At 36.5% G+C, this 17384-nt stretch overlaps 1 protein-coding gene and 1 pseudogene across 1 annotated transcript in view; both read right to left on the reverse strand.

The window, feature by feature from the left end:
- Rad51b (RAD51 paralog B) overlaps positions 1 to 17384 on the reverse strand; it is a 564662-nt gene that overhangs the window by 288845 nt on the left and 258433 nt on the right. The gene's annotated exons all lie outside the window — the stretch shown is intronic.
- On the reverse strand, positions 71 to 2055 carry LOC144255358 (telomeric repeat-binding factor 1 pseudogene; annotated as a pseudogene).

Consider the following 17384-nt stretch of genomic DNA (forward strand, 5'->3'; position numbering starts at 1 on the left):
TTTAGTATAAAAAACTTTAATAAGAAATGGACAAGATCATAAAATATTACATATGATTTTAACGCAACTACCTCAATATTTCAATACTTGTTTGCTAAACAAATCACATAACACAAAATGCTAAATAATTCTATTAATATTTGACTAGGACATCTAAATAAATTAATGAAAATTCAAATTGTCTAGTAAGGTATGTTTAACCTTATTTATTAATACTATGTAAAGATGATCATGGTGAATACAACTTAAGCATTTACAGAATACTATTTATGTCCAATATTGACATATTAAATCAAAGCATCCCAGAGAACTCAGTATCAGGTTATAAAGAAGCTTTATTTAGCTCGGTGTGGTGGCACATGCCTGTAATTTCAGCGACTCAGAAGGCTGAGGCATGAGGATTGCAAGTTCAAAGCCAGCCTCAGAGATTTAGCAAGGCTCTGATCAACTTATCAAGACCTTATATCAAAAGTTAAAAAAAAAAAAAAAGGTGGAAGGGAGCTGGGGATGTGTCTTGACAGTTAACTGCCCCTGGATTCAATCCTTAGTATCAAAAAAGAAAACAAAAACAGCTTTATTTATCACTCTATTAACAAATGCTTTAGTAATTAAGTAGAATATTAAGGCCATAGATCAAGTTTCATATAAAAGGACTATTACTGTTCACTTAGTGAGAAAATTCATTTTCATGCTGTGTCTTAGGAGGCTGAAGGTACCTTATAGACACAAAATAGGTAAATAAAAAAACTGCTTTTTTCCTCGTCAGGTTTCATTTTTTTACTGGAACGAGATTTGGGGATGGAGTACTGAATTTGGTTGGAGTTAACATATTTACACTAAAATTAAAAAATTTTGAAGAACAAAATGAGGCATATAATTTTACTCTATAGCACAAATCTTTGCTAAACTAAAAATAATGCTTTAAACAAAAATTTTGAAATACATCAACGACCAATAAGTTTCAAACAAAATGTAGTTATCAAAATATTTAACTGTCCTTTATCAAGCTTCAACAAATACATTCAGTTTTCACTGTCTGAGCAAATCAATTTTAGTTTCTTCATAGTCCTCCATCTGTCTTTTAACATGACACTTGTTCGGTTGTTGAATTTATAATGTGATAGTATTTTAGACCAGTTTCCCTCTCCATACTTCCTCACACCAGATCTCAAATTCTTGTCTTCTTCCCAAAGCCATGCCTGTTTTTTCCAAGGTCGCTGTTTTTTAGGAGTTTGGGGTTGTTTGTTTGAAACATATACTCTCTTGCTTTCAGTGACTCTTCTGTTTTCTTCTTTTTCCTTTCCACTTTGAAGAGTTCCTACTCTCTCCTCTTTCTCATTAAAGTTTTGCTGCCAGCTTCCTTGTTTCAATTTGGATATGAAGAGATTCTTGTGAGACCTTTTTACTTTATCCAAATTGACTTCAGTTTGCATTTCAATATCATTACCATTAAGTTTATCTTGAGAAGTTATTTTTCTCGATTTTTCACTTTCCACTACTTTTGCTGCTGCCTTCATTAGAAAAGTTGATGATTTTTCATTAAGCACATAATTCACATAACTCTTAATTTTCTTCATCATGTGGTTGTAGCTGAACGTGTGAGAATTTGCGTCAAATATTCTTTCAAAGACTTCTTTTGCTTCCTTAAAACTGCCATTTTCCATACAAACAGCTATAGCCTGAATTTTAATTAAATTCTCTATTTCTTCATGAAGTTTGTCATGTTCTTTTTCAATTGAAGCCCAAATCATCAGGGCTGATTCCAAGGGTGTAATTCGCTCATCATTTTCAAACTGTGCGTCAAGGGATTTTCCTGCTGCAATTCTTGTCAAAAACTGACATATGTATACAGTTTTCAATTGATAAGTTGTAAGACTGGATAATCCATGAATTATGGCTTCGGCGCTGTCGCGGGTCCGGTGGAAGTCCTCCGAGCGGCCGTCGCGGAAGGCCCGGCAAAGAGAAAGGCAGAGGAAATCGAGCATCCAGCCAGCAGCCACTGCCTCGGCCTCCGCCACCAGGTCCGCGTCTTCCCCCTCTTCTTCCTCCTCCTCCTCCGCCTCCCCCCCCTCTTCCTCAGGGGCCCCCAACTGCATCTGACAGTCGGTCAGTTCCTGGTACTCAAACTGTTCTAGTTCCTCTCTGGCCCTCTCCATCCCTTCTCGATGGGAGGACTCTTCATCCTCCCCGTCCGCACGGCCCCGTGGGCTCGGAGCCGCTTAGCAATGAGTTTTAAGATAAAACACCAAAAGCATAATCCATGAAAAAAATCAATAAATTGAATGTTAAAATTGAAAACTTCTGCTTTGCCAAAGACACTGTTGAGAGAATGAATAGAAAAGCCAAAAACTGAGAGAAAATCTTTGAAAGACACATTACTGATAAAGGATTTGTATCCAAAATATACGGATTCTTAAAACTCAATAATAAGAAAAAACAGTTTAAAAAATGCTCATCAAGGGATAAAGGGATGGCAAATGAGTACATAAAAAGGTGATCAACATCTTATGCCACTAGGAAAGTGCACCTATTAGAATGGCTAAAATTTAAAGCAATGAGTATACAATATAATGCTGATGAGTATAAGAAAGTAGACCATAAAGAGCTCCCATTCATTACTGTTGGGAATGCAAAATGTACACACAGGTGGGCAGTTTCTTACACAAGCAGGACATAGAATATTCCTGGATCTAGCATTCCACTCCTAGGTATTTTATCCAAGAGAAAAGAAAGTATAACCCTATTCAACAATTTGTAGTTAAATGTTTATAATGGTTTTATTTGTAATAACCATAAACTAGAAAGGACCCAAAACACCCATCAATACATGAATAGCATGTAGAGGAAGTACATACTATTGAAATATTAGCCAAAAAAATTTTAAAGAAATTAAAATATTACACTGAAATATTAGCCAAAAAAAATTTTAAAGAAATTAATTACTAATACATGCAATGATGTGAATGTATCGCAAAATAATTAAGCTGGATTTAAAAGCCAGATCAAAGAATTTATACTGCATGACTGAATTTATACAAAACTAGAAAATGCAATATAATCTGTCGTGACAAAGATCAGTAGTTTTCTTGAGGAGGTAGGGAAGGGTGGGGGAGAGAAAATGGAAAGGTAATGTAGAAACTTTTAGGGATGATGGATATGTTCATTATATTCCTTGTGGTTATGATCTAATGAGTACATATATATACTCAAACATACCAACTTGTACTAAATATGTGGTTTTATTGGAATGCTAATCATGTGAAAATTCCCTTGTATTATCTTTTTTTGGTAAATGTTTGACTCTTTAATAATACATATATATTCCTACTGTGTTGGAAGACTCTCTCTATATTAGTTGTTTAAAATATAAAGAACCACTTCTTCATTCATCATTAAGGTTAAAAATATTTGTTGAGGGCTGGGGATGTGGCTCAAGCGGTAGCTAGCTCGCCTGGCATGCATGCAGCGCTGGGTTTGATCCTCAGCACCACATACAAATAAAATAAAGATGTTGTGTCCGCTGAAAACTAAAATAAATATATATATATTAAAAAATTCTCTCTCTCTCTCAGAATATATTTGCTGAATATTTATTTATTATGTAAGTCAATGTACTAGGCTATTGAAGGGGATACTATCGGGTACTACAGGGATGAATGGATTACAAGGAATAAGCAATACTGATAATGATAACATGTAATGGCAGGTGTCATTTACTTTGCTGGAGCGTAAAAAGGCTTATGGAAAATTAAACAAGAAGGCAAATTTTTAGGTTCATGAAGATCTTTTGCCAGAAAGCTTTACGAAATGGCACAGTAAATCAGAATTTCAGGCAGAATACAGAATAAAATAAACATACGTTGTTAAAGTTTAACTCTTTTGTAACCTTATTTATTATACTATACTATATTAAATTTCAATAGGGAGAAATGAGATTAGGGGAAATTTTCTTTTTAGAAGTGGAATCCAGGCCACATTTACTCATGTAAGTCTCTATAGGAAAAGCAGAGAAATAAATGCACAGTCCCATTATCATCCAATTCAGCTGTTTCTCTTGGGCTTATAGATCTCAGCTGATCTTTCTAAAATTCATCAACTTTGGCATTTTTCCCTCAAGGGCCAGAAATCTCTGGCTGTTATGCCTCAAGTGGAATAAGACTCCTGGAGAAATTCTTTTGCTACCACAACTATTTCAGTGTGCTTCTAAGTGGTGAATCTCAATGCTTGCCAAATTCCTCTGGTCTGACCCCATCTGGATGAACCGAAAATATAGCCAAATAGGTCCTCTATTTCCTAGCCATATTTGATTATCCAATATGCCTTCAAAATCACGCCTACTTTTATCTTTAAGAAGCCACAGGCCTAAGGCTCTTAATCCAATATATGGCATTAGGTACAAATGGACACAAGGAACATCCATTCCGCTCTTCATCACAGATACATTTTCACTTTCATCTAAAAAACTGAACAAAACCCCTTTAGGAGTGTTTTCAGCTTTTACTCTTCTAATCATGTTTGGATAAGCACATAATGACTCTTTCTAACTGGACTTCCTTCCTTCCTTTCTTCCTTCCCTCCCTCTCTCCTTCCTTTTTTTCTTTCTTTCTTCAAGAGACAAACTGTTCCCAATCTCCTGGGCTCAAGCAATCTTCCTGCCTCAGCCTCCCAAGTAACTGGGTCTACGGGTGGGCACCACTATGCCCAGCAAGTTACACTTAAGTTCTTTCTGAAATCTAAGCCACAGCTCTTTCTCCTCAGCTTCTCTTTATTAAAGAAGCAAAATTCTTTCTGTCTAGTTTCTCAAGGTCCTTCCCTCTACTTCTAGCTTAAGTACATTCCAGGGAGCAACAACATCCAAGCAATCTGAGAGGCTCTCAACTGAAATTCCCCTGAATCGCCTCCTCTGAAGCCTCCAAACTTTCTTGATTCTGGCTTTTGTTAGTTCCATTTTAGTTTTATTTCCTAAATTATTCTTTCTCCCCATGCTGTAAGGTTCAATTATTTAGTTCTGCTTCCTTTAAATGGAACAGTCTTGGACCCCTTTTTGCTGAACATAACTTCAATTTATACTCCAAACAGGTATGTTTAATTTTACACTGAAGCTATTTCTCACAAAGTACAATAAGTGTCAGAATAATACCTCAAACTTCTCAAAAATGTGAATAAAACATTCTAGGAGAGTATATTTTAAGATTTATAACCTAATGTTTAGCTAAATGAAAATTAGAGGCCAAATTCAAGGACTCTCCAGATGTCTTCTTTGGGTGAGTTTAAACTTGCACAAAAGTTTTTGGACAAGATGCACTGCAGCTAAGTACAGATGAAAGTTATAAAGAAAAGGGAAATGCATGAATCATAGTCATGGTATAGATAATTTCAGGAATTCATTTCCAGACAACTACTCCATTCATATGTTATACTGATTTTAGAAAACTTTTATTGAATAAGAGAAGCTCAGACTACTCAATAATAAGATAACTATTTAAAATTATTATTTAAATTATTGGCAGATTTTTATAATAATAATTTGTAAGTATAACATGGATAAAGGCACTTTGTGTAGGTTATATAATTAGTATTCACAATAACACCAAGTAATATTGTTATTAGTTCCATATTACACAGGAAGAAACAAAATCCCCAAAAGCATCACTTACGTGTACAATTTACCCTGCCAGTAGGTGGCAGAACAAGATATTCAAACCCAAATTTGTCTGGCTCCAAAGCTTCTGCCCTTTTCCAATAGGATTCACTTCCTATTAGTTGAAGGAGCTATCGCTAGTGTTTTGGAAAATTCCTGACACATGCAGCCTGGATGGTATAGTGGAAACTTGTGAGCCCATGCTCTGGCAGGTGTGTGCTCTTGGCCTAATCTGTTCCTTCTGTTGGCTTTCTTTTTGTTGTATATAAAATGAGGAATTTAGGTAGTTAACATTCTAAGGACCATAATTGTAGACAATGTGAAAGAACAGGGGACAGGATAGTAACAGAAAGATTAACTGGATATTAGAAACAATACAGCCAAACAAACTAGATAGGCAGAAATGAAAGAAAAATGGCTTTCTTGTATTGTATTCCCAACTATGAATAAAAACTTTATATAATACATATATCAGCAGGGCGCAGTGGCGCATGCCTGTAATCCTAGTGGCTTGGGAGGCTGAGACAGGAAAATCAAAGCCAGCCTCGGCAACTTAGTGAGACCCTGTCTCTAAATAAAATAGGGCTGGGGATATGGCTCAGTGGTCGAGTACCCCTGAATTCAATCCAAATTCATACAGACATAAGAAAAACATTAGACAAACCCCATATAGATATAATTTGAGTTTGCTTTTTATTTTATAAGATTCTGATGACTATATTGAGTTCCTCTTACACAAGAAGTATAGACTGGGTGCTCTCAGACATGGGGCAGGACAGCTATGGAGGTTCCAGAAAGAATGGCAGAGAAGAACAATCTATTGTATCTGAGAAAGCTCTACTCATCTGCAAAAGACAGTACCCTACTACAAAAGACAAAGGCTGTGCAGGGCTTCTGTTTTATTTTGCTTTTAATATCCAAGCCAGCAAAGTCAGCCTGTGCAAGTGGAACAATTAAAAACCTTCATAACACTTGGCTTCTCCTTACATTAAACCTTCCTTTCTTGGCTTTTTAAAATGAAGAGAACTAAGTGCCTTTTTGCTGAGTTGCCATCATGAAGAGCCAATAGATGTCTGCAGACAAGATCTGTGGGAAAACATCACAGGCCAGAGGTGAAAGGACACCACAACGGCTGGGACTGGACAGAAAACAAATGGCCAAGAGCTCTCTGGGGCTTGGGAGACCTCGTGGTTTGGAATGGACTGTAAGAGCTAAAGAGGGTCAAATTTCTAAACTTGTGAGGGAGTACAGAGGCTCCTGTTATCCATCGTAAGCTCTCTCAATAGATAAATGTGTTTTATGTGGAAGAAAAAAAAAGAAGAAAAAGATGATGATGATGATGATGAGCAGTCTGGCAAAAGAACCTAAAGACAAAGCAAATCTTCTACAGGATGTTCACAGACAAAAACGCTGAGGAATGTAGAGTGGGGAGAAGCTCCCCAAAGAGAAAGGGAGGGGGAAAAATTAAAGCCATAAGTCCTGACATTTGCCAAGGAATGAGAGGGAGAAGGACCGAGCACTGTTTAAACTGCCTTAAACCAGGTAAAGTGACTATTGGTCCCAGTGGAGTTCACACACTCTTACCATGCCTAGTCACCAATTCCAGCACCTTGTGCCTCCCCTGAAGATTGCAGCTGCTTTCCAAAGCCCCCAGAAAGCAACAGCCAGAATACAGTGACAGCTGGAAGGAAGGGGAATTAAGCAAGGACATGGCATAAATAGAAATGTGGCCAAAAGACACAAATATGAAGGGAGAGAGACAATTTTCCTGTGTGGTTTGTGTGTGCGGTATGAAGGGGGAGCTCAAAAAAAGAACTAGCCAAAGTTCTGGGCCTTGATGGCCTGAAGGATTTGGCAGGAGCAGGCTTTCTCATGGCAGGCAAGCCAGGAAATGAAGCTTTCAGCTGTCTGTTTCAATGTTTTGCTCACTGTCACCATGTTCATGTTCGGCCCCGGGCCCATTTGTATTTTCTTCTTCTTTGGGGATTAGCACATCAGTGTGGTCAAAATCCATTCTGGTTATTCAAGACTGTACTGTACATCATTTCCTCACACACCATATTTGTCAACTAGGGACTTTAAGAACATGAAATTCTGACAGTACACAATGAACTAAAGAGTTAGATGATCTGTAACTCAGAGAATATTAATCCAGCCTCATTTTAAAGATGGAGAAACTAATACTAGCTAAAAGAAGTAAGGTAACTTGCTGAAATAACCTTAATATTCAGAAAGCAGCAAAGTTGGTTCAAGTACCCAACTCTCCCATTTCTACTCAGCTGCCTCTCCACAAAAAACACAGTGGTCCCTAATATCTCAGAAAAAATAATAATCCACTTCCAACCTCTTTTTTTATGGGGATTTAATAAGAATTGTGAGTGTCCTCTATGCTTTCTGTTAAGAATTTGTCTGTAAATTTGGTAAGTAATTATCCAAAATGTTTGTTCTCCAAAAGAAACAAACCTGGAGATATATACAACTAACAACTTTCAGAAAAGAAAAACAAAGCTAAACTAAAGCCAAGTACAATGCATGTCTTAAAAATTAGCTTCATAAAACTTAAATTTTGACTTTCACTACAATTGTAGTTGGTATTAAATCATGAAGCATTATTGCTGCTACTCAAGTTATGGACTCAGTTTATCCTGTCATGTTGATTTAAGAAGTCACAGGTTAGTTTCAGGCCCTGGAGGCATTTTTTAAATTAAATTCAGCAGGTATTAAAATATAGTATTTCTAACTCAAGAAACAAATTTAGAAATCAGAGGAGAATATTTTAATTTGAAAGTAAGTTTTTAAAAATTAAAACAAAGGCCGGGTATGGTGGAGCATACCTGTAATCCCAGTGGCTAAGGAGGCTGAGACAGGAGGATTGCAAGTTCAAAGCCAGCCTCAGCAACTTATCAAGGCCCTAAGCAACTCAGCAAGACCCTGTCTCTAAATAAAATACAAAACAGGGCTGGAGATGTGGTCCTTGTTTGAGTGCCCCTGAGTTCAATCCGTAGTACCACTCCCTCATCCCCCTCCAATGCAATTCATACAAGACTTCTTTGAAAAATTATTAAATCTCCCAGGCCTAACTCCCAACACTACCACCGCCCCCACCCCCACCCCCCACCCCGCAAAAAAAAAAAAAAAAAGAGAGAGAGAGAGAACTGCAAATGGTAGCATTGTTTTACATTCTTACAAACCTCCTTAATGACTGGCCTAAATGACAGCTGGATTATGATATTTGGTTTTATATGCAAGGTGTTACAATGGTATTCAGAAGTGAGAGTATGAAAATAGAAATGACAACCAATGTCTTATGATTATGATGAAGGTAAATTGACCTCACAGACCCTTTGAAAGAACCTCAGGGACTGCCAAGGACCCCAATCTACATTTCAAGAGCCACTGGACTACAGCAATGTAAGTAATGTTCAAAACTAAGTAAATTAGAGTATGAATTTAAGCTTACTCTATCTGCAGTGCTAATTCAGGAAAATCCTACAGTAGAGAGTTCATAACCTAATCCTATCATTCTAAGAGTAGACTTGTTTTCTCGTAACCTAGGTAGTGTGACTGTGTCCACTCTCTCTGGCACTTCTAAGACTATTTCCTCAATCACTAGTAGCACAAATGAGGGTGACCATATTCCCCACTTGCTTAGGATAGTCCCAGTTTGTTCTTTTTAAGAGAGAGTGATTGATTACTAATAGAGTCCCTTCACTCTCGAAGGTACCCAGCCTTGGGGACAAATTATACAGTCACAATGACAATGTCATTTAATGGCAGAGCTAGCATTATGTTTCTTCCCATCTCGTGGACAGGTCTAAATGAAGCCATTCTGGATTTGGTTTACATAGTAGTACTCTGTCAAAATCTTTTGCTAAAAATCAGCCAGCCCTGGGAGAAAATGCCTCCTGAACTCTTGGTTTCTGTTTCTTCTTTTGCCTTTTTACATTCACATCAACCAACCATTCTTAACAGTTCTACATGGCAACACAAATGCTGTTTTCTTGAGATGCACCTGGTTTAGAGTTTGGACTATAGGATGTCATTTTGCCAAATTGTTTTAAACTAGTTGTAATATAACCTATAGATTAAAGGCTACCAATCAACCAGACAGGGTTAACCACTAGACTCATAAAACAGTACATGAAACACAGTACATCAATCCACCTCATCCTCCAAAATTGAAGCAATTCATACAAGACTTCTTTGAAAAATTATTAAATCTCCCAGGCCTAACCCCATGAGCATGGCAGAGGGTATGAAGAGGACTGGAAAAGAGGTGCTGTAAATTCTGATTTGTGAACCTTGAAACTGGTGTGAATTTGGCTTTGCATCTCCAAGTGGCAAAGAAACCTCAGTAGTTATCCAGTGCTTTTAGAAAGTAGGGTAAAATTATAAGAACATTTTTATGAGTTGTGGCTGGCAAGCTCTAGCCTGTTAAAACTTTAAAAACCAATGCCTTGGTGGAGGTAACATTTACTATTTACTGTAGCTCTGGTTGTTAGGGGTGATTGCTAAGGTCCTGGTTTTCCATGACATCAACAGCATTCCTAGGGAAGTGTGTGTCAGTGACTTTCAGTAATGACTCCCTTTTCCAAATGTTCAAAGCTTCTGCCAAGCTGCACTACACCTGCATACCAGCTGAACTGGAGGAAAAGGAAAAGCAAGATGGATTAAGTGGGATTTTTGTCTGGATTCCTAAATGAGACTAAAGGCTTTTCTTCCTTCTGTGTTTGGTTTTATGTAATAAACTGATGCCAAACCTTTTAGGAGTGACTAGACTCACCCTTAATTCTTCATAAATTGATCTGATTATTTCTTATGACTTCCCACTGTCATATTCCAGAAGAGCTTTTTGAAAATTTTCTTCTGTAGGAAAAGTTGAGTACTTAATAAGATGATCAGCATAGTATGCCAACTGTCTGGAAGAGTTTCTGAGGAATGCATCTGCTGCTCCCCAAATTAGCAGGTCACATTACTGTATGAAGAGATATTACTGTATCATTCCTTTAGGAATCACCTGGCTTTCAACATTTCAAACCAAATGTGTTTTCTCAAGGCAGCAGTAGATCTTACTCCAGTGCCTGACCTCACCAAAACCAGGGTCCACTTAACCTGAAGGCACCTAGTAACCACTCAAAAAGTTTGTGACTGGTATTAGGGCTAGTACTTTTATACTGGCCTTTCTATGCACTTCTATAAGGCTTTCTTCCAAAAGGCCTGAAGCATGTTATCAACATTAACTCATCAGTAGTAATGACAATCCTCGAATAGAGTTGCAAATATTAGTTCAGGTGGGAGAAACTGGGGAATGGGAGTAAAAGGGGAATGAGAGTGAGGAGAATGAAAGTACTCTGCCAAGAGCAAGAGCCCCATGTCCCAGCACCACTACCCCTTAGATAACCCCACCCCCAGTGCTTTCTCCAGTTCTGCCTAGATTTGACATTTTTTTGTCCTGATCAAGTGGTTTTGAAAAACAAGCACTGCTGTTCATGGAAGCTGTCGAAACAAAAACCACTTTATGAGAAAACATGAAGGACTGTCCTCTAAAGACTTCTGATAAAAGAATGATTTATATATTTAATATCTGCTTTATGAATGACACAAGGTAGAAGTTTCAATTTTTCTATACCTCAGTTTCCTCATCTTTATAGCTAAAAAGAAAAAAATCATTTAAAGTATCTCCAAGAGATGTTTTCAAATTTTAATAATTAATGTTGGAATTACATAGAAATCTTTGAGGGAAAATCTCTAAAGTGCTAAAAGTGCTCTTTTACAGTATATTACATAGTTCTAGAGGAAATTCTTTAATTACTAGTAATTATGTTCTTAGGAAATAAGGATGAATTCATGTGCTTTCAAGTAATATTTTAAATAAAGAATTCCTATAATTATAAAAAATAATATCTATCTTCAACTTCCAAAAACAAGGGTTTTCAAAAATTTTTTAAAAAATTTTATTTATTTTATACATGGTGCTGAGAATCAAACCCAGTGCCTCAACACATGCCAGACAATGCACTACCACTGAGCCATAGTCCCAGCCTGTTTTTTTTTTTTTTTTTAAACACGGTAGAGGCAAGATCCTCCATGATACATAGCAGCCATAAATAACATACTAATAAAGATGGCTGTTTCCCCAATTTCTCTTTGACTTCATCAAAAAGGTTCAAATATGAAAAAAAATGTGAGACTAAAAGAATCACTCTCATTCAGACTGCCTATGAAGATTGGAAAACATGGCACTTGGCTTCAATTATTAAATTATTCTACAAAAGTATGTCCAGTGTAAGCTCACACAGAGTTCTGAGCCTCGGTTACCTTAAACAATTTTTAAAGGGGGGAATTTAACAATTATAGCTTATTAACAGGAGATTAAGCCAATTCAAAAACAAATCTCTCAATAGACATTTTGGTACAAAGAATTAACAAAGTTACCCCTAAGACTAAGTTCCACAAATCATTTTCATAAATAAGTATGTACATAAATTAGTTAGCAGAGAAACAAAAAGAAAGAGACAGAGAGGTTTTTATACAAAATGTTTAAATCCCAAGAAAAGCAAATTGGGGAAAAGGTTCTTTTCTTCTTCAAGATAAAAGATTTAATGAGGTACTAATCCTCTCAGTACAGTTCCTTTGGTAATTGCCTTATTTTAAGCCACACTAATTTTGCTAGGACCCTTTGCTGTTAAAAGATGTTGTTTTATTATGTTAAACTACACACAAAAGAAATGTAACAAAACAGCAAAATACACTTCTGATTTTAGTTATGCTACCAAGCTATACTTATCCAGAATTTTTAACTGCCAAGTGTCTTTTATCTAATACAGACTTCATCTTTCACCACTCAACCTCGCCACATGAAGTAACAACGTCATTAGGAATGGAAAACTCTAGGAATAAAAACCCAAGCCCTGGAAAAAAATACTAAATGGGAATCTGCCTCCAGCTCTACTGATTTTGAAGTTTGCCCTGGCCTCTTGGGTCTGGAAGCTAGACTTGTGTGCCCAGAATATGGCTAGATGAGGAAGACAGTCTCAAATCACACCCTGAGGGCTAGGAACAGAACACACAGTCTACAGTCCTCTAAAGAGGATTGAGGGCTTGCACTACAGAGGCTCCCTTCTCATTGGCCCTTGGTGATGTCATGCTCCTGTCTCCAGGGCCCAGGAAATTCACCATGACTAATGGAGAGCCTCAGTTGTGAATACACATTCCATCTCAGAGGAGCAGCAGTGGGCAAGAGTGTCAGGGCAACGCAGAAGGTGCTGCTAGGGAATGCCAGTCAGTCATGCACAGGACCTTCAGGAGTTCTGAAATAGACTGCTCTCAGTCACCTTCTCGGAAAACCTTCAGCCACTGCCTGGATATCTGTGGCCTGTTACTACTCATGGCAATAACTCTTAAACTTTTGGCTTGTTTATTTTGAATAATTACTTTCTTTAAGCAAAGAAAAGTGGTCATTGTAATAGGAGACATATCCTTCTGAGATTTCTAATGTATTAAGGCAGTAGTCAGCAAACTTTGTAAAGGGTCAGATAATAAAAATTTTTAGGCTTTGTATGCTATATTATCTCTGTTGAAAATACTCATTTTTGCCCTTGTACTACAAGAGCAGTCATAAACAATGCATAAGTGAAAAAGCACAACTGTGTTGCAATAAAGTATGATGTACAAAAAACAGTGGCAGGCTGGCTTTGGCCCAAGAGCCATAGTTTGCTGACCTCTGTGTTTGTTAAAGGATAGCTCACCCTTTCCCCTGCCATATGCCTGGGCCAAAGTATTCTCAAACAAGGATTAATTTACAGGAAAGGATGTGAAGGGATTTCCAAATATACCTGTGATGACTAGGCACCTAGAATATAAAGGTGGTTTACAGAGAGCTAATCTCTGGAGTCAAATGACTAGGTATCAGTTCTGACTCTGACATCTTCGAATTTCAGGGCTTGAACAAATTACTTTATTCCTCTCACCCTTGGTTCCTTCATCTGTAAAATAAAGTTCCAAATTGTTTCTACTTAGTTGGGTTAGTATGAAAGTTCAACAAGAAAATATATGAACAAAATTTAGCATATTGCCTGATACTATAGTACTCAATAATAAAATGCTAGATTTTTTAAAACGTGATCATAATTACTACCTTTGATTATAGTAGACCAAAGTGAAGAGGCACATATCAACACAAATACTAGCACACTGTGAGTTTTTTTCTAGTTCTACTAACATCTATTAATACCATCATTTCCTGTAAGTGCTTCATAGAATTCCACATGGAATGTACCATAATTGAATCAATTATTGAACAATTAAATTATTTACTGATGCCATTATAAATAATGGCATGATGAATATCATTAAATATGTACATCTGTATGCAACTTTATTTTTTGTGGTGCTGTAGATCAAATACAGGGTCTGTGTGTGCTATGCTCTGCCACTGAGTTACACCCTCAGCCCATATATAAACCTTTGAGCACTTGTTCAATTTTATTCCTGGGCGCAAAGATATATGCACATTTTAAATAACCTGTACTTATTCTGCCAACTGGCTCTCCAGGAAGGTAATACCAAATTATATTTCTCATCACTGAAAGAGAGAATCTTTTTTTCTCACATTCTTTTTTTTAGCTGTAGATGGACCTTTATTTTACATAATTATATGGGGTGCTAAGGAGGAAACCTAGGGCCTCATACATGCTAGGCCTGCGCTCCACCTCTCAGCCACAACCCCAGCCCTTTTCTCACATTCTTGATAACCCTACAACTACTTTATTTTAACACTGGAAAAACTAATACCCAGAGAGGTTAAATGACTTGGTGTGTGTATGTGTGTGTGTCACATATGCGTGCACAGGCGCATGCATTACCACACACTAGGGATCAAACTCAGGGTCTCCTGCACCTAAGGTAAGTGCTCTACCACTGAGCTATACTCCCAGCCCATGACTTACCTAATTTTAACTAAAAAATGTTAAAATGTTTCTGTTGGCCTACAACTTTATAAAACATTTGATAATTATTTTGATTACTGGCAGAACTTTATGGAATCCATAATCCAAATTATGATGATAATAATCCTATTTTATGATTGAAAAAACTGGAGGCCAAAAATCTACTTTAGATAGCCAAAGTTCTCAGATAAGGCAAAAGATATAGAGGGATACAATCAAACTAGAAATTACTTTCCCTTTATTGTTGGACTATACAAGATTCACCATAACACTTGGGCAAAATTTAATTTTTAAATAGCAGAGAAATATGCTGCCTTCTCATGAACTCACTTAACTTTCTTTATTTTGGCAAATGACAAATAGCAAATCCAAACAGAACTTTTTTTATGTATTTATTTATTTATTTTTTTATTGCTATGAAACTAAATAAGCCCATAAACTGAATGTCTTTTTTCCAGAGGAAAAAATTAAATAAATCATCTGAGCTTTTGACAAGCAAGTCATGGATCTGGGCATTTAATTCATTCTTACCTTTATTTTCTTCTTAATAATTACAATTTGAAATCATATTATTTATTTGTTTATAAGAATTCTAAGTTCTATAAGAACATGGACTTTGTCTCAATTACTATCTTTTCAGTACCTAGAATAGTACTTTGTAAATATTTCTGGGATAAATAAATGCTCCCATTTGCTATCTATGTATTTCCCTCGCTGTACAAACTACAAGGCAGGCTGACTTTGAAGTTGTTATTCCATATGTATCATACTGCAAAATAAACAATTTCCTAAAAGAAGAGCAGATTCTCTTGCCAGCAGGGTCCCTATCCAATTGAATGAATCCCAACCAAACTTCCACTGTTCAACCATGCCACAAGCTTGCACACACTGGCACATTATGGTCTCTCATCTTATCCTTCACCTAGGAGATACTGTCACTGTTAGCCCTTACATTGATTTTGCTTATTTGGTTTGTTTGTTTTTCTTTCAAAGAGGCTACCACTAAAAGAGTTTCCCAACTACAACTGAAACAGAAAGACAAATGCTCACCTATTCACTATTTTATTTAATTTTTTAATGAATTTGGTAGTTACCTATTCAACATCCATTCTGCCCTGGATGATTGACCTAGTCCTACAAATTCCAATATGGTATCCACCAGCCATACATAGTCATATAAATTGAAATTAATTCTTAAAATTAAATTCCTCAATTGTAGTAGTCATTTTCCATGTGCTCAATAATTGCCACATGTAATAACTATTAGATACTATATTGGACAGCACATATATAAACATTTCCATCACTTACCAACAGTTCTATTGGACAGCATGGGGTCTAGTCAAATATGGTAATTCCATTCTCCTTGCCTGAAATTGATTATAATATGGGTGTGTAACATAATTCTGGTCATTAATACATGGGGGAAATTATTAAGTAGCTTCTGAGCAAGGTGTCCTTACTTCTAAAAACATCATACAAGAGATATCTCTCTTCTGTATTTGGGTAATGTCAGTTTAGGATGGAAATGTTGCAGCCCACTTCTGAAAATAAGGAAAGCCAGCCCAACAAGCAAACCCTATTCAATAAAGATGGCAAAGCAGAGCAATGGAAAAAACATGCTTAATGAAACCACTGAGGTGTTGAAATGCTACCAACCCTGTATCCTTATTATATGAGATGAAAATGATGAATTTCCTTTTTGTTTAAACAATTTGGAAATGGGGATTTTGTAACTTATAGCCAATTACAACTAATAACAGAGGTTCATTTACACTTTTGTATTATTCTCTAATAAAAAAATTCTACATCAGTCACTGTGCTATTAAAAATTCTCTGCTTGATATTGTCTCCAAAGTTTGACTATGCCTCCTCCACTCAAACCTTAACTAAATTACACTGTTTCTCATAGATTTGAGCATTTTAGTTTTTTTCTCCATTATTAATTTTTATTTAATTGATTACTTTCCCATCTGAAAATTTAAGCTTAAAATGCAATATAAAAAATATTTTATGGTCTGGGGTTGTGGCTCAGCAGGAGAGCACTTGCCTAGCACGTGTGGGGTGCTGGGTTCGATCCTCAGCACCACTTAAAAATAAAGGCATTGTGTTGTGTCCATCTACACCTAAAAAATAAATATTAAAAAAGGTATTATATCCAACTACAACTAAAACAAAATAAATATTTTTTAAAAAATATATTTTACAAATAAGCTTTCAACCATGAAATTTTTCCTTTTGATGAAGTCAACAAGAATTCAGGAGTAGGACTGTTAATTTCAGTGTTACCAGAATCGGAAAAATCCTCAAAGATTACCTGGTTCAGTCCTTTCATTTTACAAATGAAGAAAGTAAGGTTCACAGAGACAAAGGGACTGTGACAGACAGAACAACAGCCCTCCGAAGATGCTCACATCTCACTCTCCAAACATGTAACCTTACATGAATACAGGGATTTTGCCGATATGGTTAAAATTTTGAGGGGAAGAGATTATCCTGGACTTTCTAGTTAGACATAAGAGATCTCATAAGAATGAGGAAAGAGGGTCAAAAAACAGAAAAGTGAACAAGAAGAAAGATGTAATAAAAGAACCAGAGACTCGAGTAATGCACTTTGAAGATGGTTAGAAGGGAACATGAGCCAAAGAATGCAGAAAAAATAAGGAAATGGGAAAAAGGTAATGAATTCTCCCCTGAAGCTTCCAGAAGGAACCCAGCCCCATCAGAGCTTTGCTTCTAAGATTTTCACCTCCAGAATTTTAAGAGAATAAATTTGGGAGTTTTATATCATTAAA

Source organism: Urocitellus parryii, chromosome 6, assembly GCF_045843805.1.
Source record: "Urocitellus parryii isolate mUroPar1 chromosome 6, mUroPar1.hap1, whole genome shotgun sequence".
Lineage (NCBI taxonomy): Eukaryota > Metazoa > Chordata > Mammalia > Rodentia > Sciuridae > Urocitellus > Urocitellus parryii.